The sequence below is a fragment of the Papaver somniferum genome, chromosome 10 (assembly GCF_003573695.1).
Source record: "Papaver somniferum cultivar HN1 chromosome 10, ASM357369v1, whole genome shotgun sequence".
NCBI lineage: Eukaryota > Viridiplantae > Streptophyta > Magnoliopsida > Ranunculales > Papaveraceae > Papaver > Papaver somniferum.
The window spans coordinates 111,701,693-111,726,419 of record NC_039367.1 but is presented as its reverse complement, the minus strand read 5'-3'; positions in this window follow the sequence as shown (position 1 = coordinate 111,726,419).

Below are 24,727 nucleotides of genomic sequence, written 5' to 3'. Positions count from 1 at the left end.
CGAAGTTTGTAGACTTTCTTGAGTTAACGTATATAAATTCAACATTTTTATGAACTCTTTCTTTTTGTGTTGGCTTTGTCTTTCTATTTGATTCAAGATAGATGAAATTTGTTAGGATTTGGATTAGTTCTGCTTGGTCTTTCATCCTTCTTATATTGTGAAATTTGACTTCCTTCATATTTTCTTGAATCAACGTACACAAAAATGTTGTTTTTACTAGACGTAATGGCTTAAAACATATTAATTGTGATTACAATACATTTGTCAAACTTTTTCTGTTAAAGATGAGTTTATCTAGGTTACAATTTAGTTTCATAAATCAATTTCAGACGTATAACGAAGCGTGTTGACTTTTTTGAGTTAACATAAATAAAATTCAACATTTTTATGAACTCTTTCTTTTTGTGTTGGCTTTGTCTTTCTATTTGATTCAAGATAGATGAAATTTGTTAGGATTTGAATTAGTTCTTCTTGGTCTTTCATCCTTCTTTTATTGTCAAATTTGACTTCCTTCATATTTTCTTGAATCAACGTACACAAAAATGCAATTTTTACTAGACGTAATGGCTTAGAACATATTAATTGTGAATACAATACATTTTTCAAACTTTTTCTGTTAAAGATGACTTTATCGAGTTTACAATTCAGTCTCAGAAATCAACTTCTGACTTATAACGAAGAGTGTAGACTTTTTTGAGTTAACGTATAAAAAACTCAACATTTTTATGAACTCTTTATTTCTGTATTGGCTTTGTCTTTCAATTTGATTCAGATAGATGAAATTTGTTAGAATTTGGATTAGTTCTGGATGGTCTTTCATCCTTTTTCTATGGTGAAATTTGACTTCCTTCATATTTTCTTGAATCAACGTACATAGAAATGCAGTTTTTACTAGACGTATTGCCTTTGAACATAATAATTGTAATTATAATACATTTTTCAAACTTTTTCTGTTAAAGATGAGTTTATCTAGTTCCAGTTTAGTTTCAGAAATCAATTTCCGACTTATAACGAAGTGTGTAGACTTTTTGAGTTAACGTATATAAAATTCAACATTTTGATGAACACTTTCTTTTTGTGTTGGCTTTGTCTTTGTATTTTGTTCAAGATAGATAAATTTTTTTAGGATTTGGATTGGTTCTGCTTGGTCTTTCATCCTTCTTCTATAGTGAAATTTGACTTCCTTCATATATTCATGAACCAACGTACATAGAAATGCAATGTTTACTAGACGTACTTCCTTAGAACATATTAATTGTGATTACAATACATTTTTCAAACTTTTTCTGTTAAAGAAGAGTTTATCCAGTTTATAATTTAGGATCTGATATCAATTTCAGATGTATAACGATGTGTGTAGACTTTTTTGAGTTAACGTATACCAAACCCAACATTTTTATGAACTCTTTGTTTTTGTGTTGGCTATGTCTTTCTATTTGATTCAAGATAGATGAAATTTGTTAGGATTTTGATTAGTTCTTCTTGGTCTTTCATCCTTCTTCTATTGTGAAATTTGATTTCCTTCATATTTTCTTGAATCAACGTACATAGAAATGCAATTTTTACTAGACGTACTGCCTTAGAACATATTATTTGTAATTACAATACATTTTTCAAACTCTTTCTGTTAAAGATGAGTTTAACTAGTTTACAATTTAGTCTCAGAAATCAACTTCCGACTTATAACGAAATGTGTAGACTTTTTTGAGTTAATATATAAAAAATTCAACATTTTTATGAACTCTTTATTTTTGTATTGACTTTGTCTTTCAATTTGATTCAAATAGATGAAATTTATTAGAATTTGGATTAGTTCTGCTTGGTTTTTCGTCTTTCTTCTATAGTGAAATTTGACTTCTTTCATATATTCTTGAATCAACGTACATAGAAATGCAATTTTTACTAGATGTACTGCCTTAAAACATATTATTTGTAACTACAATACATTTTTCAAACTTTTTCTGTTAAAGATGAGGTTATCTAGTTTACAATTTAGTCTCATAAATCAATTTCCGACTTATAACGAAATGTGTAGACTTTTTTGAGTTAACGTATAAAAAATTAAACATTTTTATGAACTCTTTATTTTTGTGTTGGCTTTGTCTTTCTATTTGATTCAAGATAGGTGGAATTTGGTAAGAATTAGATTGATTCTGCTTGGTCTTTCATCCTTCTTTTCAAACTTTTTCTGTTAAAGAGGAGTTTATATAGTTTACGGATTAGTCTCAGAAATGAATTTCCGGCTTATAATGAAGTATGTAGACTTTTTTGAGTTAATGTATATAAAATTTAACATATTTATGACTCTTTCTTTTTTTGTTGGCTTTCTCTTTCTATTTGATTCAAGATAGATGAAATTTGTTAGGATTTGGATTAGTTTTGCATGGTCTTTCATCCTTCTTCTATTGTGAAATTAGCCTGCCTTCATATTTTCTTTAATCAACGTACATAGAAATGCAATTTTTACTAGACATAATGCCTTAGAACATATTATTTGTGATTACAATACATTTTTCAAACTTTTTCTGTTAAAGACGATTTATCTAGTTTACAATTTAGTCTCAGAAATCAACTTCCGACTTATAACGAAGAGTGTAGACTTTTTTGAGTTAATGTATAAAAAACTTCAATATTTTTATGAACTCTTTATTTTTGATTTGGCTTTGTCATTCAATTTGATTCAAATAGATGAATTTTGTTAGAATTTGGATTAGTTCTGGCTGGTTTTTCATCTTTCTTATATTGTGAAATTTGACTTCCTTCATATTTTCTTGAACCAACGTACATAGAAATGCAATTTTTACTAGACGGAATGCCTTAGAACATATTATTTGTGATTACAATACATTTTTCAAACTTTTTCTGTTAAAGATGAGTTTATCTAGGTTACAATTTAGTTTCACAAATCAATTTCAGACGTATAACGAAGCGTGTAGACTTTTTTGAGTTAACATAAATATGAACCAACGTACATAGAAAAGCAATGTTTACTAGACGTACTTCCTTAGAACATATTAATTGTGATTACAATACATTTTTCAAACTTTTTCTGTTAAAGAAGAGTTTATCCAGTTTACAATTTAGGTTCTGATATCAATTTCAGATGTATAACGATGTTGTAGACTTTTTTGAGTTAACGTATATCAAACCCAACATTTTTATGAACTCTTTGTTTTTGTGTTGGCTATGTCTTTCTATTCGATTCAAGATAGATGAAATTTGTTAGGATTTTGATTAGTTCTTCTTGATCTTTCATCCTTCTTCTATTGTGAAATTTGATTTCCTTCATATTTTCTTGAATCAACGTAAATAGAAATGCAATTTTTACTAGACGTACTGCCTTAGAACATATTTATTGTGATTACAATACATTTTTCAAACTCTTTCTGTTAAAGATGAGTTTAACTAGTTTAAAATTTAGTCTCAGAAATAAACTTCCGACTTATAACAAAGAGTGTAGACTTTATTGAGTTAACATATAAAAAATTCAACATTTTTATGAACTCTTTATTTTTGTATTGACTTTGTCTTTCAATTTGATTCAAATAGATGAAATTTGTTACAATTTGGATTAGTTCTGGCTGGTCTTTCATCCTTCTTCTATTGTGAAATTTGGCTTCCTTCATATTTTCTTGAATTAACGTACATAGAAATGCAATTTTGACTAGATGTAATGCCTTAGAACATATAATTTGTGATTAAAATACATTTTTCAAACTTTTTCTGTTAAAGATGAGTGTATCTAGTTTACAATTTAGTCTCAGAAATCAATTTCCGACTTATACCGAAGTTTGTAGAATTTTTTGAGTAAACGTATATAAATTCAACATTTTTATGAACTCTTTCTTTTTGTGTTGGCTTTCTCTTTCTATTAGATTCAAGATAGATGAAATTTTTTTAGGATTTGGATTAGTTCTGCTTGGTCTTTCATCCTTCTTCTACTGTGAAATTTGACTTCCTTCATATTTTTTTGAATCAACGTACACAGAAATGCAATTTTTACTAGACGTACTGCCTTAAAACATATTAATTGTGATTACAATAGTTTTTTCAAAAAATTTCTGTTAAAAGATGAGTTTATCTAGTTTACAATTTAGTCTCAGAAATAAACTTCTGACTTATAACAAAGAGTGTAGACTTTTTTGAGTTAACGTATAAAAAACTCAACATATGAACTATTTATTTCTGTATTGGCTTTTTCTTTCAATTTGATTCAGATAGATGAAATTTGTTAGAATTTGGATTAGTTCTGGCTGGTCTTTCATCCTTCTTATATTGTGAAATTTGACTTCCTTCATATTTTCTTGAATCAACGCACATAGAAATGCAATTTTTACTAGACGTAATGTCTTAACACATATTATTTGTGATTACAATACATTTTTCAAACTTTTTCTCTTAAAGATGAGTTTATCTAGTTTACAATTAAGTTTCAGAAATAAATTTTTGACGTATAAAGAAGTGCGTAGACTTTTTTGAGTTAACGTATATAAAATTCAACATTTTTATGAACTCTTTCTTCTTGTGTTGGCTTTGTCTTTCTATTTGATTCGAGATAGATGAAATTTGTTAGGATTTGGATTAGTTCTTCTTGGTCTTTCATCCTTCTTCTATTATGAAATTTGACTTCCTTCATATTTTCTTGAATCAACGTACACAAAAATGCAATTTTTACTAGACGTAATGGCTTAGAACATATTAATTGTGAATACAATACATTTTTCAAACTTTTTCTGTTAAAGATGAGTTTATCTTGTTTAGAATTTAGCCTCAGAAATCAACTTCCGACTTATAACGAAGAGTGTAGACTTTTTTGAGTTTACGTATACAAAATTCAACATTTTTATGAACTCTTTATTTTTGTCTTGGCTTTGTCTTTCAATTTGATTCAAATAGATGAAATTTGTTAGAATTTGGATTAGTTCTGGCTGGTCTTTCATCCTTCTTATATTGTGAAATTTGACTTCCTTCATATTTTCTTGAATCAACGTACACAGAAATGCAATGTTTACTGGACGTAATGGCTTAGAACATATTAATTGTGAATACAATACATTTTTCAAACTTTTTCTGTTAAAGATGAGTTTATCTTGTTTACAATTTAGTCTCAGAAATCAACTTCCAACTTATAACAAAGAGTGTAGACTTAATTGAGTTAACGTATAAACATTCAACATTTTTATGAACTCTTTATTTTTGTATTGGCTTTGTCTTTCAATTAGATTCAAATAGATGAAATTTGTTACAATTTGGATTAGTTTTGGATGGTCTTTCGTCCTTCTTCTATTGTGAAATTTGGCTTCCTTCATATTTTCTTGAATTAACGTACATAGAAATGCAATTTTTACTAGACGTAATTCCTTAGAACATATAATTTGTGATTAAAATACATTTTTCAAACTTTCTCTGTTAAAGATGAGTTTATCTAGTTTATAATTTAGTCTCATAAATCAATTTTCGACTTATACCGAAGTTTGTAGACTTTCTTGAGTTAACGTATATAAATTCAACATTTTTATGAACTCTTTCTTTTTGTGTTGGCTTTGTCTTTCTATTTGATTCAAGATAGATGAAATTTGTTAGGATTTGGATTAGTTCTGCTTGGTCTTTCATCCTTCTTATATTGTGAAATTTGACTTCCTTCATATTTTCTTGAATCAACGTACACAAAAATGTTGTTTTTACTAGACGTAATGGCTTAAAACATATTAATTGTGATTACAATACATTTGTCAAACTTTTTCTGTTAAAGATGAGTTTATCTAGGTTACAATTTAGTTTCATAAATCAATTTCAGACGTATAACGAAGCGTGTTGACTTTTTTGAGTTAACATAAATAAAATTCAACATTTTTATGAACTCTTTCTTTTTGTGTTGGCTTTGTCTTTCTATTTGATTCAAGATAGATGAAATTTGTTAGGATTTGAATTAGTTCTTCTTGGTCTTTCATCCTTCTTTTATTGTCAAATTTGACTTCCTTCATATTTTCTTGAATCAACGTACACAAAAATGCAATTTTTACTAGACGTAATGGCTTAGAACATATTAATTGTGAATACAATACATTTTTCAAACTTTTTCTGTTAAAGATGAATTTATCGAGTTTACAATTCAGTCTCAGAAATCAACTTCTGACTTATAACGAAGAGTGTAGACTTTTTTGAGTTAACGTATAAAAAACTCAACATTTTTATGAACTCTTTATTTCTGTATTGGCTTTGTCTTTCAATTTGATTCAGATAGATGAAATTTGTTAGAATTTGGATTAGTTCTGGATGGTCTTTCATCCTTTTTCTATGGTGAAATTTGACTTCCTTCATATTTTCTTGAATCAACGTACATAGAAATGCAGTTTTTACTAGACGTATTGCCTTTGAACATAATAATTGTAATTATAATACATTTTTCAAACTTTTTCTGTTAAAGATGAGTTTATCTAGTTCCAGTTTAGTTTCAGAAATCAATTTCCGACTTATAACGAAGTGTGTAGACTTTTTGAGTTAACGTATATAAAATTCAACATTTTGATGAACACTTTCTTTTTGTGTTGGCTTTGTCTTTGTATTTTGTTCAAGATAGATAAATTTTTTTAGGATTTGGATTGGTTCTGCTTGGTCTTTCATCCTTCTTCTATAGTGAAATTTGACTTCCTTCATATATTCATGAACCAACGTACATAGAAATGCAATGTTTACTAGACGTACTTCCTTAGAACATATTAATTGTGATTACAATACATTTTTCAAACTTTTTCTGTTAAAGAAGAGTTTATCCAGTTTATAATTTAGGATCTGATATCAATTTCAGATGTATAACGATGTGTGTAGACTTTTTTGAGTTAACGTATACCAAACCCAACATTTTTATGAACTCTTTGTTTTTGTGTTGGCTATGTCTTTCTATTTGATTCAAGATAGATGAAATTTGTTAGGATTTTGATTAGTTCTTCTTGGTCTTTCATCCTTCTTCTATTGTGAAATTTGATTTCCTTCATATTTTCTTGAATCAACGTACATAGAAATGCAATTTTTACTAGACGTACTGCCTTAGAACATATTATTTGTAATTACAATACATTTTTCAAACTCTTTCTGTTAAAGATGAGTTTAACTAGTTTACAATTTAGTCTCAGAAATCAACTTCCGACTTATAACGAAATGTGTAGACTTTTTTGAGTTAATATATAAAAAATTCAACATTTTTATGAACTCTTTATTTTTGTATTGACTTTGTCTTTCAATTTGATTCAAATAGATGAAATTTATTAGAATTTGGATTAGTTCTGCTTGGTTTTTCGTCTTTCTTCTATAGTGAAATTTGACTTCTTTCATATATTCTTGAATCAACGTACATAGAAATGCAATTTTTACTAGATGTACTGCCTTAAAACATATTATTTGTAACTACAATACATTTTTCAAACTTTTTCTGTTAAAGATGAGGTTATCTAGTTTACAATTTAGTCTCATAAATCAATTTCCGACTTATAACGAAATGTGTAGACTTTTTTGAGTTAACGTATAAAAAATTAAACATTTTTATGAACTCTTTATTTTTGTGTTGGCTTTGTCTTTCTATTTGATTCAAGATAGGTGGAATTTGGTAAGAATTAGATTGATTCTGCTTGGTCTTTCATCCTTCTTTTCAAACTTTTTCTGTTAAAGAGGAGTTTATATAGTTTACGGATTAGTCTCAGAAATGAATTTCCGGCTTATAATGAAGTATGTAGACTTTTTTGAGTTAATGTATATAAAATTTAACATATTTATGACTCTTTCTTTTTTTGTTGGCTTTCTCTTTCTATTTGATTCAAGATAGATGAAATTTGTTAGGATTTGGATTAGTTTTGCATGGTCTTTCATCCTTCTTCTATTGTGAAATTAGCCTGCCTTCATATTTTCTTTAATCAACGTACATAGAAATGCAATTTTTACTAGACATAATGCCTTAGAACATATTATTTGTGATTACAATACATTTTTCAAACTTTTTCTGTTAAAGACGATTTATCTAGTTTACAATTTAGTCTCAGAAATCAACTTCCGACTTATAACGAAGAGTGTAGACTTTTTTGAGTTAATGTATAAAAAACTTCAATATTTTTATGAACTCTTTATTTTTGATTTGGCTTTGTCATTCAATTTGATTCAAATAGATGAATTTTGTTAGAATTTGGATTAGTTCTGGCTGGTTTTTCATCTTTCTTATATTGTGAAATTTGACTTCCTTCATATTTTCTTGAACCAACGTACATAGAAATGCAATTTTTACTAGACGGAATGCCTTAGAACATATTATTTGTGATTACAATACATTTTTCAAACTTTTTCTGTTAAAGATGAGTTTATCTAGGTTACAATTTAGTTTCACAAATCAATTTCAGACGTATAACGAAGCGTGTAGACTTTTTTGAGTTAACATAAATAAAATTCAACATTTTTATGACCTCTTTCTATTTGATTCAAGATAGATGAAATTTGTTAGGACTTGGATTAGTTCTTCTTGGTCTTTCATCCTTCTTCTATGGTGAAATTTGACTTCCTTCATATTTTCTTGAATCAACGTACATAGTAATGCAATTTTTACTAGACGTATTGCCTTAGAACATATTAATTGTAATTATAATACATTTTTCAAACTTTTTATGTTAAAGATGAGTTTATCTAGTTCCAATTTAGTTTCAGAAATCAATTTCCGACTTATAACGAAGTGTGTAGACTTTTTGAGTTAACGTATATAAAATTCAACATTTTGATGAACACTTTATTTTTGTGTTGGCTATGTCTTTCTATTTCGTTCAAGATAGATGAAATTTTTTAGGATTTGGATTGGTTCTGCTTGGTCTTTCATCCTTCTTCTATAGTGAAATTTGACTTCCTTCATATATTCATGAACCAACGTACATAGAAAAGCAATGTTTACTAGACGTACTTCCTTAGAACATATTAATTGTGATTACAATACATTTTTCAAACTTTTTCTGTTAAAGAAGAGTTTATCCAGTTTACAATTTAGGTTCTGATATCAATTTCAGATGTATAACGATGTTGTAGACTTTTTTGAGTTAACGTATATCAAACCCAACATTTTTATGAACTCTTTGTTTTTGTGTTGGCTATGTCTTTCTATTCGATTCAAGATAGATGAAATTTGTTAGGATTTTGATTAGTTCTTCTTGGTCTTTCATCCTTCTTCTATTGTGAAATTTGATTTCCTTCATATTTCTTGAATCAACGTAAATAGAAATGCAATTTTTACTAGACGTACTGCCTTAGAACAATTTATTGTGATTACAATACATTTTTCAAACTCTTTCTGTTAAAGATGAGTTAACTAGTTTAAAATTTAGTCTCAGAAATAAACTTCCGACTTTATAACAAAGAGTGTAGACTTTTGAGTTAACATATAAAAATTCAACATTTTTATGAACTCTTTATTTTTGTATTGACTTTGTCTTTCAATTTGATTCAAATAGATGAATTTGTTACAATTTGGATAGTTCTGGCTGGTCTTTCATCCTTCTTCTATTGTGAAATTTGGCTTCCTTCATATTTTCTTGAATTAACGTACATAGAAATGCAATTTTGACTAGATGTAATGCCTTAGAACATATAATTGTGATTAAATACATTTTTCAAACTTTTTCTGTTAAAGATGAGTGTATCTAGTTTACATTAGTTCAGAAATCAATTTCCGACTTATACCGAAGTAGTTGTAGAATTTTTTGAGTAACGTATATAAATTCAACATTTTTATGAACTCTTTCTTTTTGTGTTGGCTTTCTCTTTCTATTAGATTCAAGATAGATGAAATTTTTTTAGGATTTGGATTAGTTCTGCTTGGTCTTTCATCCTTCTTCTACTGTGAAATTTGACTTCCTTCATATTTTTTTGAATCAACGTACACAGAAATGCAATTTTTACTAGACGTACTGCCTTAAAACATATTAATTGTGATTACAATAGTTTTTTCAAAAAATTTCTGTTAAAAGATGAGTTTATCTAGTTTACAATTTAGTCTCAGAAATAAACTTCTGACTTATAACAAAGAGTGTAGACTTTTTTGAGTTAACGTATAAAAAACTCAACATATGAACTATTTATTTCTGTATTGGCTTTTTCTTTCAATTTGATTCAGATAGATGAAATTTGTTAGAATTTGGATTAGTTCTGGCTGGTCTTTCATCCTTCTTATATTGTGAAATTTGACTTCCTTCATATTTTCTTGAATCAACGCACATAGAAATGCAATTTTTACTAGACGTAATGTCTTAACACATATTATTTGTGATTACAATACATTTTTCAAACTTTTTCTCTTAAAGATGAGTTTATCTAGTTTACAATTAAGTTTCAGAAATAAATTTTGACGTATAAGAAGTGCGTAGACTTTTTGAGTTAACGTATATAAAATTCAACATTTTATGAACTCTTTCTTCTTGTGTTGGCTTTGTCTTTCTTTGATTCGAGATAGATGAAATTTGTTAGGATTTGGATTAGTTCTTGGTCTTTCATCCTTCTTCTATTATGAAATTTGACTTCCTTCATATTTTCTGAATCAACGTACACAAAAATGCAATTTTTATAGACGTAATGGCTTAGAACATATTAATTGTGAATACAATACATTTTTCAAACTTTTCTGTTAAGATGAGTTTATCTTGTTTAGAATTTAGCCTCAGAAATCAACTTCCGACTTATAACGAAGAGTGTAGACTTTTTGAGTTTACGTATACAAAATTCAAACATTTTTATGAACTCTTTATTTTGTCTTGGCTTGTCTTTCAATTTGATTCAAATAGATGAAATTTGTTAGAATTGGATTAGTTCTGGCTGGTCTTTCATCCTTCTTTATTGTGAAATTTGACTTCCTTCATATTTCTTGAATAACGTACAGAAATGCAATTTTACTGGACGTAATGGCTTAGAACATATTAATTGTGAATACAATACATTTTTCAAACTTTTCTGTTAAGATGAGTTTATCTTGTTTACATTTAGTCTCAGAAATCAACTTCCAACTTATAACAAGAGTGTAGACTTAATTGAGTTAACGTTAAAACATTCAACATTTTATGAACTCTTTATTTGTATTGGTTGTCTTTCAATTAGATTCAAATAGATGAAATTTGTTACAATTTGGATTAGTTTTGGATGGTCTTTCGTCTTCTATTGTGAAATTTGGCTTCCTTCATATTTCTTGAATAACGTACATAGAAATGCAATTTTACTAGCGTATTCCTTAGAACATATAATTTGTGATTAAAATACATTTTTTCAAACTTTCTCGTAAGATGAGTTTATCTAGTTTATAATTTAGTCTCATAAATCATTTTCGACTTATAAGAAGTTTGTAGACTTTCTTGAGTTAACGATATAAATTCAACATTTTATGAACTTTTCTTTTGTGTTGGCTTGTCTTTCTATTTGATTCAAGATAGATGAATTGTTAGGATTTGGATTAGTTCTGCTTGGTCTTTCATCCTTTTATTGTGAAATTGATTCCTTCATATTTTCTTGAATCAACGTACACACAAAATGTTGTTTTACTAGACGTAATGGCTTAAACATATTAATTGTGATTACAATACATTTGTCAAACTTTTTCTGTTAAAGATGAGTTTATCTAGGTTACAATTAGTTTCATAATCAATTTCAGACGTTATAACGAAGCGGTTGACTTTTGAGTAACTAAAAAATTCAACATTTTTATGAACTCTTTCTTTTGTGTTGGCTTTGTCTTTTCTATTTGATTCAAGATAGATGAAATTGTTAGGATTGAATTAGTTCTTTCTGGGTTTCATCCTTCTTTTATTGTCAAATTTGACTTCCTTCATATTTTCTTGAATCAACGTACAAAAATGCATTTTTACTAGACGTAATGGCTTAGAAATAAATTGTGAATACAATACATTTTTCAACTTTTTCTGTTAAAGATGAATTATCGAGTTTACAATTAGTCTCAGAAATCAACTTCTGACTTATAACGAAGAGTGTAGACTTTTTTGAGTTAACGTATAAAAACTCAACATTTTTATGAACTCTTTATTCTGTTGGCTTGTCTTCAATTTGATTCAGATAGATGAAATTTGTTAGAATTTGGATTAGTTCTGGATGGTCTTTCATCTTTTTCTATGGTGAAATTTGACTTCCTTCATATTTTCTTGAATCAACGTACATAGAAATGCAGTTTTTACTAGACGTATTGCCTTTGAACTAATAATTGTAATTATAATACATTTTTCAAACTTTTCTGTTAAAGATGAGTTATATAGTTCCAGTTTAGTTTCAGAAATCAATTTCCGACTTATAACGAAGTGTGTAGACTTTTTGAGTTAACGTATATAAAATTCAACATTTGATGAACACTTTCTTTTTGTGTTGGCTTTGTCTTTGTATTTTGTTCAAGATAGATAAATTTTTTAGGATTTGGATTGGTTCTGCTTGGTCTTTCATCCTTCTTCTATAGTGAAATTTGACTTCCTTCATATATTCATGAACCAACGTACATAGAAATGCAATGTTTACTAGACGTAACTTCCTTAGAACATATTAATTGTGATACAATACATTTTTCAACTTTTCTGTTAAAGAAGAGTTTATCCGTTTATAATTTAGGATCTGATATCAATTTCAGATGTATAACGATGTGTGTAGACTTTTTTGAGTTAACGTATACCAAACCCAACATTTTTATGAACTCTTTGTTTTTGTGTTGGCTATGTCTTTCTATTTGATTCAAGATAGATGAAATTTGTTAGGATTTTGATTAGTTCTTCTTGGTCTTTCATCCTTCTTCTATTGTGAAATTTGATTTCCTTCATATTTTCTTGAATCAACGTACATAGAAATGCAATTTTTACTAGACGTACTGCCTTAGAACATATTATTTGTAATTACAATACATTTTTCAAACTCTTTCTGTTAAAGATGAGTTTAACTAGTTTACAATTTAGTCTCAGAAATCAACTTCCGACTTATAACAAAGAGTGTAGACTTTTTTGAGTTAATATATAAAAAATTCAACATTTTTATGAACTCTTTATTTTTGTATTGACTTTGTCTTTCAATTTGATTCAAATAGATGAAATTTATTAGAATTTGGATTAGTTCTGCTTGGTTTTTCGTCTTTCTTCTATAGTGAAATTTGACTTCTTTCATATATTCTTGAATCAACGTACATAGAAATGCAATTTTTACTAGACGTACTGCCTTAAAACATATTATTTGTAATTACAATACATTTTTCAAACTTTTTCTGTTAAAGATGAGGTTATCTAGTTTACAATTTAGTCTCAGAAATCAATTTCCGACTTATAACGAAATGTGTAGACTTTTTTGAGTTAATATATAAAAAATTCAACATTTTTATGAACTCTTTATTTTTGTATTGACTTTGTCTTTCAATTTGATTCAAATAGATGAAATTTATTAGAATTTGGATTAGTTCTGCTTGGTTTTTCGTCTTTCTTCTATAGTGAAATTTGACTTCTTTCATATATTCTTGAATCAACGTACATAGAAATGCAATTTTTACTAGACGTACTTCCTTAAAACATATTATTTGTAATTAAAATACATTTTTCAAACTTTTTCTGTTAAAGATGAGGTTATCTAGTTTACAATTTAGTCTCAGAAATCAATTTCTGACTTATAACGAAATGTGTAGACTTTTTTGAGTTAACGTATAAAAAATTAAACATTTTTATGAACTCTTTATTTTTGTGTTGGCTTTGTCTTTCTCTTTGATTCAAGATAGATGAAATTTGTTAGGATTTGAATTAGTTCTTCTTGGTCTTTCATCCTTCTTTTATTGTCAAATTTGACTTCCTTCATATTTTCTTGAATCAACGTACACAAAAATGCTGTTTTTACTAGACGTAATGGCTTAAAACATATTAATTGTGATTACAATACATTTTTCATACTTTTTCTGTTAAAGATGAGTTTATCTAGTTTACAATTTAGTCTCAGAAATCAATTTCCGACTTATAACGAAGTGTGTAGACTTTTTGAGTTAACGTATATAAAATTCAACATTTTTATGAATACTTTCTTTTTGTGTTGTCTTTATCTTTCTATTTGATTCAAGATAGATGAAATTTGTTAGGATTTGGATTAGTTCTGCTTGGTCTTTCGTCCTTCTTCTATTGTGAAATTTGACTTCCTTCATATATTCTTGAATCAACGTACATAGAAATGCAATTTTTACCAGACGTACTTCCTTAGAAATTATTAATTGTGATTACAATGCATTTTTCAAAAAATTTATGTTAAAGATGACTTTATCGAGTTTACAATTCAGTCTCAGAAATCAACTTCTAACTTATAACGAAGAGTGTAGACTTTTTTGAGTTAACGTATAAAAAACTCAACATTTTTATGAACTCTTTATTTCTGTATTGGCTTTGTCTTTCAATTTGATTCAGATAGATGAAATTTGTTAGAATTTGGATTAGTTCTGGATGGTCTTTCATCCTTCTTATATTGTGAAATTTGACTTCCTTCATATTTTTTTTTTTTTGCTAGGTCAAAAAGGTTTATTAAGCAAAAAAACGTAATTACAAGAATTACAAATTTGGAGCACACTACTCCCTACCCCCATAAACCAAAGGGGACTAAATAACGATTAAGAAATAACAAAAGCCATAACCACAAAAAAGAAAAACTAAAAGAAGCAACCTATATCTATAGCCAACTCCTTTCAATTTACTTCTGCTGCTACCAACTCTATACGATTTGCTCTTAGAAAAAATTCCATCCATAATATCCATATCAAAAGCATAATTACCCAAGACATCCTCATCTTCATCCTCATAAAACTCTCCGTCTTCATCCTCAGATGATTTTCTTTCCATTTGCTCCCTCTTTTCTACCAACCCCGCTTGAATTTCCGTGTTAGAGCTCGGAGACTCCTCAATAGACTTGCTAGGGGAAGATTCCAAACTTGAATCAGGTTGTAAAGAACGCTTTGCTATAATCTTAGCAGCCTGTTTGGCAACTTTCCTAGCTTTTTTCCTTGCTAAAATGTCAGCATCAACCTCACCCCAACTTTTAGAGCCCATACTAACATCTGAGTCACTAGATTCCACTTGTTCCTCCTCCTCCTCAATAATAACCTTATCAAGGCCTAACTCAGATGCTAGAACGCCAAATTTATTTTCAACCACAACTTCAGTTTGCATCAACTCATCCGAAAAAGGAGTATAATCATTCTCAAAAGGAGTAAAAGAGAAAGTACCTTTGTTAGGGGATTTCTTTCCTTTCACTTCAGTCCATTCTTCTTTAGAAAAACTCTGTGCAGCCATGTCTTCATGATTTTTACGTAAAGCTCTATCTTTCTTAGATGCAATATTATTTTTACAATGAATAAACTTCATCTGAGCCTCACGCAACTCAACAGAAGATTGAGCAAGCTCCTTTTCCAATTGATTTTCTTCATCAATAACGTTAGTAGGGGTGCTTTTTAACACGGACTGGACACCAACAGTTTCACGAGCAGATGTACGTGCATTATCTTCAGTTTCACGAGACCCAACAGTTTCAATAGGATTTGGTTTGCTCACGGATTGTATTCCAGATTCAGCCACAGAGTTTGGTTTGTTCAAGACTCTTTTCTGGGTTTCCAACTCAGACACGGACTGAACTTTAGAGTTTTGGTCGGACTGAAATTGAGTATTTGTTGCCCCTTGCATTTTTGCATGTTCTGCATGAGCAGATTGTGAACGTACAGCAACCATATTATCCTCCATATTAACCTGATTCAAAGACTTCTCCTCCTCCGCATTAGGTTTAGCTAATTTTGCTTGCCAAACTTGGATTGTAGATTTATGAACAATCTGTTTTTCCTTACCAGCAGTCTTCATGTTGTTCTTCCTTTTGCATTCACCATCAACATGCCCAATAATATTGCAAGATAAACAGAATTTAGGTGAATTTGGTATATCAACATATTGCCAAATTTTTTTACCTCCAGCAGTGATAGAGATGCGCTCAGGAATATGCTTTGCAAAGTCTACATCCACCAAAACAGGTGCGAAATGACCATATTCCAGATTTAGGGTTCTTTGATCCACCACAATGGGTGTTCCAAGGATTTTCCCAATAGAAAGTAATGATCTCTCAGTCCATATCTCAATAGGGAGACCAAGAAAACGTACCCAAACAGCAGCATGGGACGTTCTTTGTTTATCAGGATTAAAACCTGGGTACCAATCAATCAACCTCAGAATTTGTTGATTGACAAACCACTTTTCAGCACGTATCTTCTCCTTGTCCAAATCTGAAGATAATATAATAACAAAGAATCCTTTGCTCATAGGTATAAACTTACACCTATTCTTAAGTTTCCATTGATTTTCAAGGATTTTTTGAACCTCAACAAACTTTAAACCTGTAGCATCCAGCCTAGCTATGAAGCTATATTGAAATGGTTTGCACCCTTCCTGATAATAATCATTAGGAATGACAAGAGCTGGCTCACCTTCAACAAGAGTAGGGTTTGGTAACAAAGAAATATCAACTGAAGTTGGGTTTAGGGTTTTACGTTCCCTAACTTTTTCAGCAAAAGAAACTGGTTTATCATGATTCTGATTTGAGCTACTAGGAATATTAACTGAAGAATGAATCATCATGAATCAACGTATTGATTCTGATAATCCAAAAACGTAAAACTTGAAACCCTAAACGTGAAAAAATTTGGTTTTCCAAAATCGCCAAAAAGAGAAAAAAACGGACATTCTCTTTCCTACCCTAAACGTATATTAAAAAAAAAGCTTGCTCAATTATATTTCGTAGCACTAGTATGTACTAGCCAGCCTTCATATTTTATTGAATCAACGTACATAGAAATGCAATTTTTACTAGACGTAATGCCTTAGAACATATTATTTGTGATTAAAATACATTTTTCAAACTTTTTCTCTTAAAGATGAGTTTATCTAGTTTACAATTAAGTTTCAGAAATCAATTTCTGACGTATAAAGAAGTGTGTAGACTTTTTTGAGTTAACGTATATAAAATTAAACATTTTTATGAACTCTATCTTCTTGTGTTGGCTTTGTCTTTCTATTTGATTCGAGATAGATGAAATTTGTTAGGATTTGGATTAGTTCTTCTTGGTCTTTCATCCTTCTTCTATTGTGAAATTTGACTTCCTTCATATTTTCTTGAATCAACGAACACAAAAATGCAATTTTTACTAGACGTAATGGCTTAGAACATATTAATTGTGAATACAATACATTTTTCAAACTTTTTCTGTTAAAGATGAGTTTATCTTGTTTAGAATTTAGCCTCAGAAATCAACTTCCGACTTATAACGAAGAGTGTAGACTTTTTTGAGTTTACGTATACAAAATTCAAGATTTTTATGAACTCTTTATTTTAGTCTTGGCTTTGTCTTTCAATTTGATTCAAATAGATGAAATTTGTTAGAATTTGGATTAGTTTTGGTTGGTCTTTCATCCTTCTTATATTGTGAAATTTGACTTCCTTCATATTTTCTTGAATCAACGTACACAGAAATACAATTTTTACTAGACGTAATGGCTTAGAACTTATTAATTGTGAATACAATACATTTTTCAAACTTTTTCTGTTAAAGATGAGTTTATCTTGTTTACAATTTAGTCTCAGAAATCAACTTCCAACTTATAACAAAGAGTGTAGACTTAATTGAGTTAACGTATAAAAATTCAACATTTTTATGAACTCTTTATTTTTGTATTGGCTTTGTCTTTCAATTAGATTCAAATAGATGAAATTTGTTACAATTTGGATTAGTTCTGGCTGGTCTTTCATCCTTCTTCTATTGTGAAATTTGGCTTCCTTCATATTTTCTTGAATCAACGTACACAAAAATGCAATTTTTACTAGACGTAATGGCTTAGAACATATTAATTATGAATACAATACATTTTTCAAACTTTTTCTGTTAAAGATGAGTTTATCTTGTTTAGAATTTAGCCTCAGAAATCAACTTCCGACTTATGACGAAGAGTGTAGACTTTTTTGAGTTTACGTATACAAAATTCAACATTTTTATGAACTCTTTATTTTTGTCTTGGCTTTGTCTTTCAATTTGATTCAAATAGATGAAATTTGTTAGAATTTGGATTAGTTCTGGCTGGTCTTTCATCCTTCTTATATTGTGAAATTTGACTTCCTTCATATTTTCTTGAATCAACGTACACAGAAATGCAATGTTTACTGGACGTAATGGCTTAGAACATATTAATTGTGAATACAATACATTTTTCAAACTTTTTCTGTTAAAGATGAGTTTATCTTGTTTACAATTTAGTCTCAGAAATCAACTTCCAAATTATAACAAAGAGTGTAGACTTAATTGAGTTAACATATAAACATTCAACATTTTTATGAACTCTTTATTTTTGTATTGGCTTTGTCTTTCAATTAGATTCAAATAGATGAAATTTGTTACAATTTGGATTAGTTTTGGCTGGTCTTTCATCCTTCTTCTATTGTGAAATTTGGCTTCCTTCATATTTTCTTGAATTAACGTACATAGAAATGCAATTTTTACTAGACGTAATTCCTTAGAACATATAATTTGTGATTAAAATACATTTTTCAAACTTTCTCTGTTAAAGATGAGTTTATCTAGTTTATAATTTAGTCTCAGAAATCAATTTTCGACTTATATCGAAGTTTGTAGACTTTCTTGAGTTAACGTATATAAATTCAACATTTTTATGAACTCTTTCTTTTTGTGTTGGCTTTGTCTTTCTATTTGATTCAAGATAGATGAAATTTGTTAGGATTTGGATTAGTTCTGCTTGGTCTTTCATCCTTCTTATATTGTGAAATTTGACTTCCTTCATATTTTCTTGAATCAACGTACACAAAAATGTTGTTTTTACTAGACGTAATGGCTTAAAACATATTAATTGTGATTACAATACATTTGTCAAACTTTTTCTGTTAAAGATGAGTTTATCTAGGTTACAATTTAGTTTCATAAATCAATTTCAGACGTATAACGAAGCGTGTTGACTTTTTTGAGTTAACATAAATAAAATTCAACATTTTTATGAACTCTTTCTTTTTGTGTTGGCTTTGTCTTTCTATTTGATTCAAGATAGATGAAATTTGTTAGGATTTGAATTAGTTCTTCTTGGTCTTTCATCCTTCTTTTATTGTCAAATTTGACTTCCTTCATATTTTCTTGAATCAACGTACACAAAAATGCAATTTTTACTAGACGTAATGGCTTAGAACATATTAATTGTGAATACAATACATTTTTCAAACTTTTTCTGTTAAAGATGACTTTATCGAGTTTACAATTCAGTCTCAGAAATGAATTTCAGATGTATAAAGAAGTGTGTAGACTTTTTTGAGTTAACGTATATAAAACTCAACATTTTTATGAACTCTTTCTTTTTGTGTTGGCTTTGTCTTTCTATTTGATTCAAGATAGATGAAATTTGTTAGGATTTGAATTAGTTCTTCTTGGCCTTTCATCCTTCTTTTATTGTCAAATTTGACTTCCTTCATATTTTCTTGAATCAACGTACACAAAAATGTTGTTTTTACTAGACGTAATGGCTTAAAACATATTAATTGTGATTACAATACATTTATCATACTTTTTCTGTTAAAGATGAGTTTATCTAGTTTACAATTTAGTCTCAGAAATCAATTTCCGACTTATAACGAAGTGTGTAGACTTTTTGAGTTAACGTATATAAAATTCAACATTTTTATGAATACTTTCTTTTTGTGTTGGCTTTATCTTTCTATTTGATTCAAGATATATGAAATTTGTTAGGATTTGGATTAGTTCTGCTTGGTCTTTCGTCCTTCTTCTATTGTGAAATTTGACTTCCTTCATATATTCTTGAATCAACGTACATAGAAATGCAATTTTTACTAGACGTACTTCCTTAGAACATATTAATTGTGATTACAATGCATTTTTCAAAAAATTTCTGTTAAAGATGAGTTTATCTAGTTTACAATTTAGTCTCAAAAATCAACTTCCGACTTATAGCGAAGAGTGTAGACTATTTTGAGTTAACATATAAAAAATTCAACATTTTTATGAACTCTTTATTTTTGTATTGTCTTTGTCTTTCAATTTGATTCAAATAGAATAAATTTGTTAGAATTTGGATTAGTTCTGGCTGGTCTTTCATCCTTCTTATATTGTGAAATTTGACTTCCTTCATATTTTCTTGAATCAACGTACATGGAAATGCAATTTTCACTAGACGTAATGCCTTAGAACATATTATTTGTGATTACAATACATTTTTCAAGACTATTTCAGATAGATTGATGAAGTGCGTGCTAAATTCATTAGAGATCCAGTTTATAGACAAGACTATTTCAAGGAAAAAAAAGAGCAATTAGATAGAATGTTAACTAAGAAGAAAGCTCAATCTCCTATTAAGCTTGTTCCGGGTGGTAATTATGCTTCAGATGAAAATGAAGAGAATTGTGACTATGTTGAAACTTATGCTAATTATGAAGATGATTACTAAGAGACTTATGGTGACTACGATCTGACTCAAATTATTGTTGTCTCATTCCCAAGAAGAAGAATTTTAGATTTGTAAATAAGGGGCGAAAACGTTTTTAATTTACCTAGTTTTCTTCTTTATGTTGTTTTTAAGTGTTTAGGAGCTTATTTTATGTGTTTTAAAATTTTTTTGCCCCTTCGGTTTATGGGAGTAGGGAGGCCTTGAGCCTCCCATTTTGTAATTCTTGTAATTACGTTTTTTTGCTTTAATAAACCATTTTGACCTAGCAAAAAAAAAAACATTTTTCAAACTTTTTCTGTTAGTGATGAGTTTATCTAGTTTACAATTTAGTTTCTGAAATCAATTTCAGAGTTATAACGAATGTGTGTAGACCTTTTTGAGTTAACTTATATAAAATTCAATATTTTTATGAACTCTTTCTTTTTGTGTTGGTTTTGTCTTTCTAATTGATTCAAGATAGATGAAATTTGTTAGGATTTGGATTAGTTCTGCTTGGTCTTTCGTCCTTCTTCTATAGTGAAATTTGAATTCCTTCATATATTCTTGAATCAACGTACATAGAAATGCAATTTTTACTAGAAGTACTGCCTTAGAACATATTAATTGTAATTACAATAAATTTTTCAAACTTTTTCTGTTAAAGAAGAGTTTAACTAGTTTACAATTTAGTCTCAGAAATCAATTTCAGACCTATAACGAAGTGTGTAGACTTTTTTAGTTAACATACATAAAATTCAACATTTTTATGAACACTTTCTTTTTGTGTTGGCTTTGTCTTTCTATTTGTTTCAATATAGATTAAATTTGTTAGGATTTGGATTAGTTCTGCTTGGTCTTTTGTCCTTCTTCTATAGCGAAATTTGACTTCCTTCATATATTCTTGAATCAACGTACATAGAAATCCAATTTTTACTAGAGGTAATGCCTTAGAACATATTTATTGTGATTACAATACATTTTTAAAACTTTTTCTGTTAAACATGATTTTAACTAGTTTACAAATTAGTCTCAGAAATCGACTTCCGACTTATAACGAAGAGTGTAGACTTTTTTGAGTTAACGTATAAAAAATTTGACATTTTTATGAACTCTTTGTCTTGGCTCTGTCTTTCAATTTGATTCAAATAGATGAAATTTGTTAGAAGTTGGATTAGTTCTGGCTGGTCTTTCATCCTTCTTATATTGTGAAAGTTGACTTCCTTCATCAACGTACACAGAAATGCAATTTTTACTAGACGTAATGGCTTAGAACATATTTATTGTGATTACAATACATTTTTCAAACTTTTTCTGTTAAAGATGAGTTTATCTTGTTTACAATTTAGTCTCAGAAATCAACTTCCGACTTATAACAAAGAGTGTAGACTTTTTTGAGTTAAAGTATAAAAAATTCAACATTTTTATGAACTCTTTATTATTGTATTGGATTTGTCTTTCAATTTGATTCAAATGGATGAATTTTTTTACAATTTGGATTAATTCTGGCTGGTCTTTCATCCTTCTTCTATTGTGAAATTTGGCTTCCTTCATATTTTCTTGAATTAACGTACATAGAAATGCAATTTTTACTAGACGTGATTCCTTAGAACATATAATTTATGATTAAAATACACTTTTCAAACTTTTTCTGTTAAAGATGAGTTTATCTAGTTTACAATTTAGTCTCAGAAATCAATTTTCGACTTATACCAAAGTTTGTAGACTTTTTTGAGTTAACGTACATAAAATTCAACATTTTTATGAACTCTTTCTTTTTGTGTTGGCTTTGTCTTTCTATTTGATTCAAGATAGTTGAAATTTGATAGGATTTGGATCAGTTCTGCTTGGTCTTTCGTCCTTCTTCTATAGTGAAATTTGACTTCCTTCATATATTCTTGAATCCACGTACACAAAAATGCAATTTTTACTAGACGTATTGCCTTAGAACATATTAATTATAATTACAATACATTTTTCAAAAATTTTCTGTTAAAGATGAGTTTATCCAGTTTTCAATTTAGTCTCAGAAATCAACTTACGACTTATAACGAAGAGTGTAGACTTTTTTGAGTTGACGTATAAAAAATTCAACATTTTTATGAACTCTTTATTTTAGTCTTGGCTTTGTCTTCAAATTTGATTCAAATAGATGCAATTTGTTAGAATTTGGATTAGTTCTGGCTGGTCTTTCATCCTTCTTATATTGTGAAATTTGACTTCCTTCATATTTTCTTGAATCAACGTACACAGAAATGCAATTTTTACTAGACGTAATGCCTTAGAACATATTATTTGTGATTACAATACATTTTTCAAACTTTTTATGTTAATGATGAGTTTATCTAGTTTACAATTTAGTTTCAGAAATAAATTTCAGACTTATAACGAAGTGTGTACATTTTTTTGAGTTATCGTATAAAAAATTCAACATTTTTATGAACTCTTTATTTTTGTGTTGGCTTTGTCTTTCTATTTGATTCAAGATAGTCGATTTGTTAGGAATTTGATTGATTCTTCTTGGTCTTTCATCCTTCTTTTCAAACTTTTTCTGTTAAAGAGGAGTTTATCTAGTTTACAGAATAGTCTCAGAAATGAATTTCCGACTTATAACGAAGTGTGTAGACTTTTTTGATTTAACGTATATAACTTAACATTTTTATGAAATATTTCTTTTTGTGTTGGCTTTCTCTTTCTATTTGATTCAAGATAGATGAAATTTGTTAGGATTTTGATTAGTTTGCACGGTCTTTCAAACCTTCTTATACTGTGAAATTTGACTTCCTTCATATTTTCTTGAATCAACGTACATAGAAATGCAATTTTTACTAGACGGAACGCCTTAGAACATATTATTTGTGATTACAATACATTTGTCAAACTTTTTCTGTTAAAGATGAGTTTATCTAGGTTACAATTTAGTTTCAGAAATCAATTTCAGACGTATAACGAAGCGTGTTGACTTTTTTGAGTTAACATAAATAAAGTTCAACATTTTTATGACCTCTTTATTTTTATGTTGGCTTTGTTTTTCTATTTGATTCAAGATAGATGAAATTTGATAGGATTTGGATTAGTTCTGCTTGGTCTTTCGTCCTTCTTCTATAGTGAAATTTGACTTCCTTCATATATTCTTGAATCCACGTACATAAAAATACAATTTTTACTAGACGTATTGCCTTAGAACATATTAATTGTAATTACAATACATTTTTCAAAAAATTTCTGTTAAAGATGAGTTTATCTAGTTTTCAATTTAGTCTCAGAAATCAACTTACGACTTATAACGAAGAGTGTAGACTTTTTTGAGTTGACGTATAAAAAATTCAACATTTATATGAACTCCTTATTTTAGTCTTGGTTTTGTCTTTCAATTTTATTCAAATAGATGCAATTTGTTAGAATTTGGATTAGTTCTGGCTGGTCTTTCATCCTTCTTATATTGTGAAATTTGACTTCCTTCATATTTTCTTGAATCAACGTACACAAAAATGCAATTTTTACTAGACGTAATGCCTTAGAACATATTATTTGTGATTACAATATAGTATTCAAACTTTTTCAATTAAAGATGAGTTTATCTAGTTTACAATTTAGTTTCAGAAATAAATTTCATACTTATAACGAAGTGTGTACACTTTTTTCAGTTAACGTATAAAAAATTCAACATTTTTATGAACTCTTTATTTTTGTGTTGGCTTTGTCTTTCTATTTGATTCAAGATAGGTGAAATTTGTTAGGAATTAGATTAATTCTGCTTGTTCTTTCATCTTTCTTTTCAAGCTTTTTCTGTTAAAGATGAGTTTATCTAGTTTACAGATTAGTATCAGAAATGAATTTCCGACTTATAACGAAGTGTGTTGACTTTTTTGAGTTAACGTATATAAAATTTAACATTTTTATGAACTATTTGTTTTTGTGTTGGCTTTGTATTTCTATTTGATTCAAGAAAGATGAAATTTGTTAGGATTTGAATTAGTTTGCATGGTCTTTCATCCTTCTTTTCTTGTGAAATTTTCCTACCTTCATATTTTCTTGAATCAACGTATATAGAAATGCAATTTTTACTAGACGTAATGCCGTCGAACATATTATTTGTGATTACAATACATTTTTCAAACTTTTTCTGTTAAAGATGAGTTTATCTAGTTTACAATTTAGTTTCAGAAATCAATTTGAGACTTATAACAATGTGTTAACACTTTTTTGAGTTAACGTATAAAAAATTCAACATTTTTATG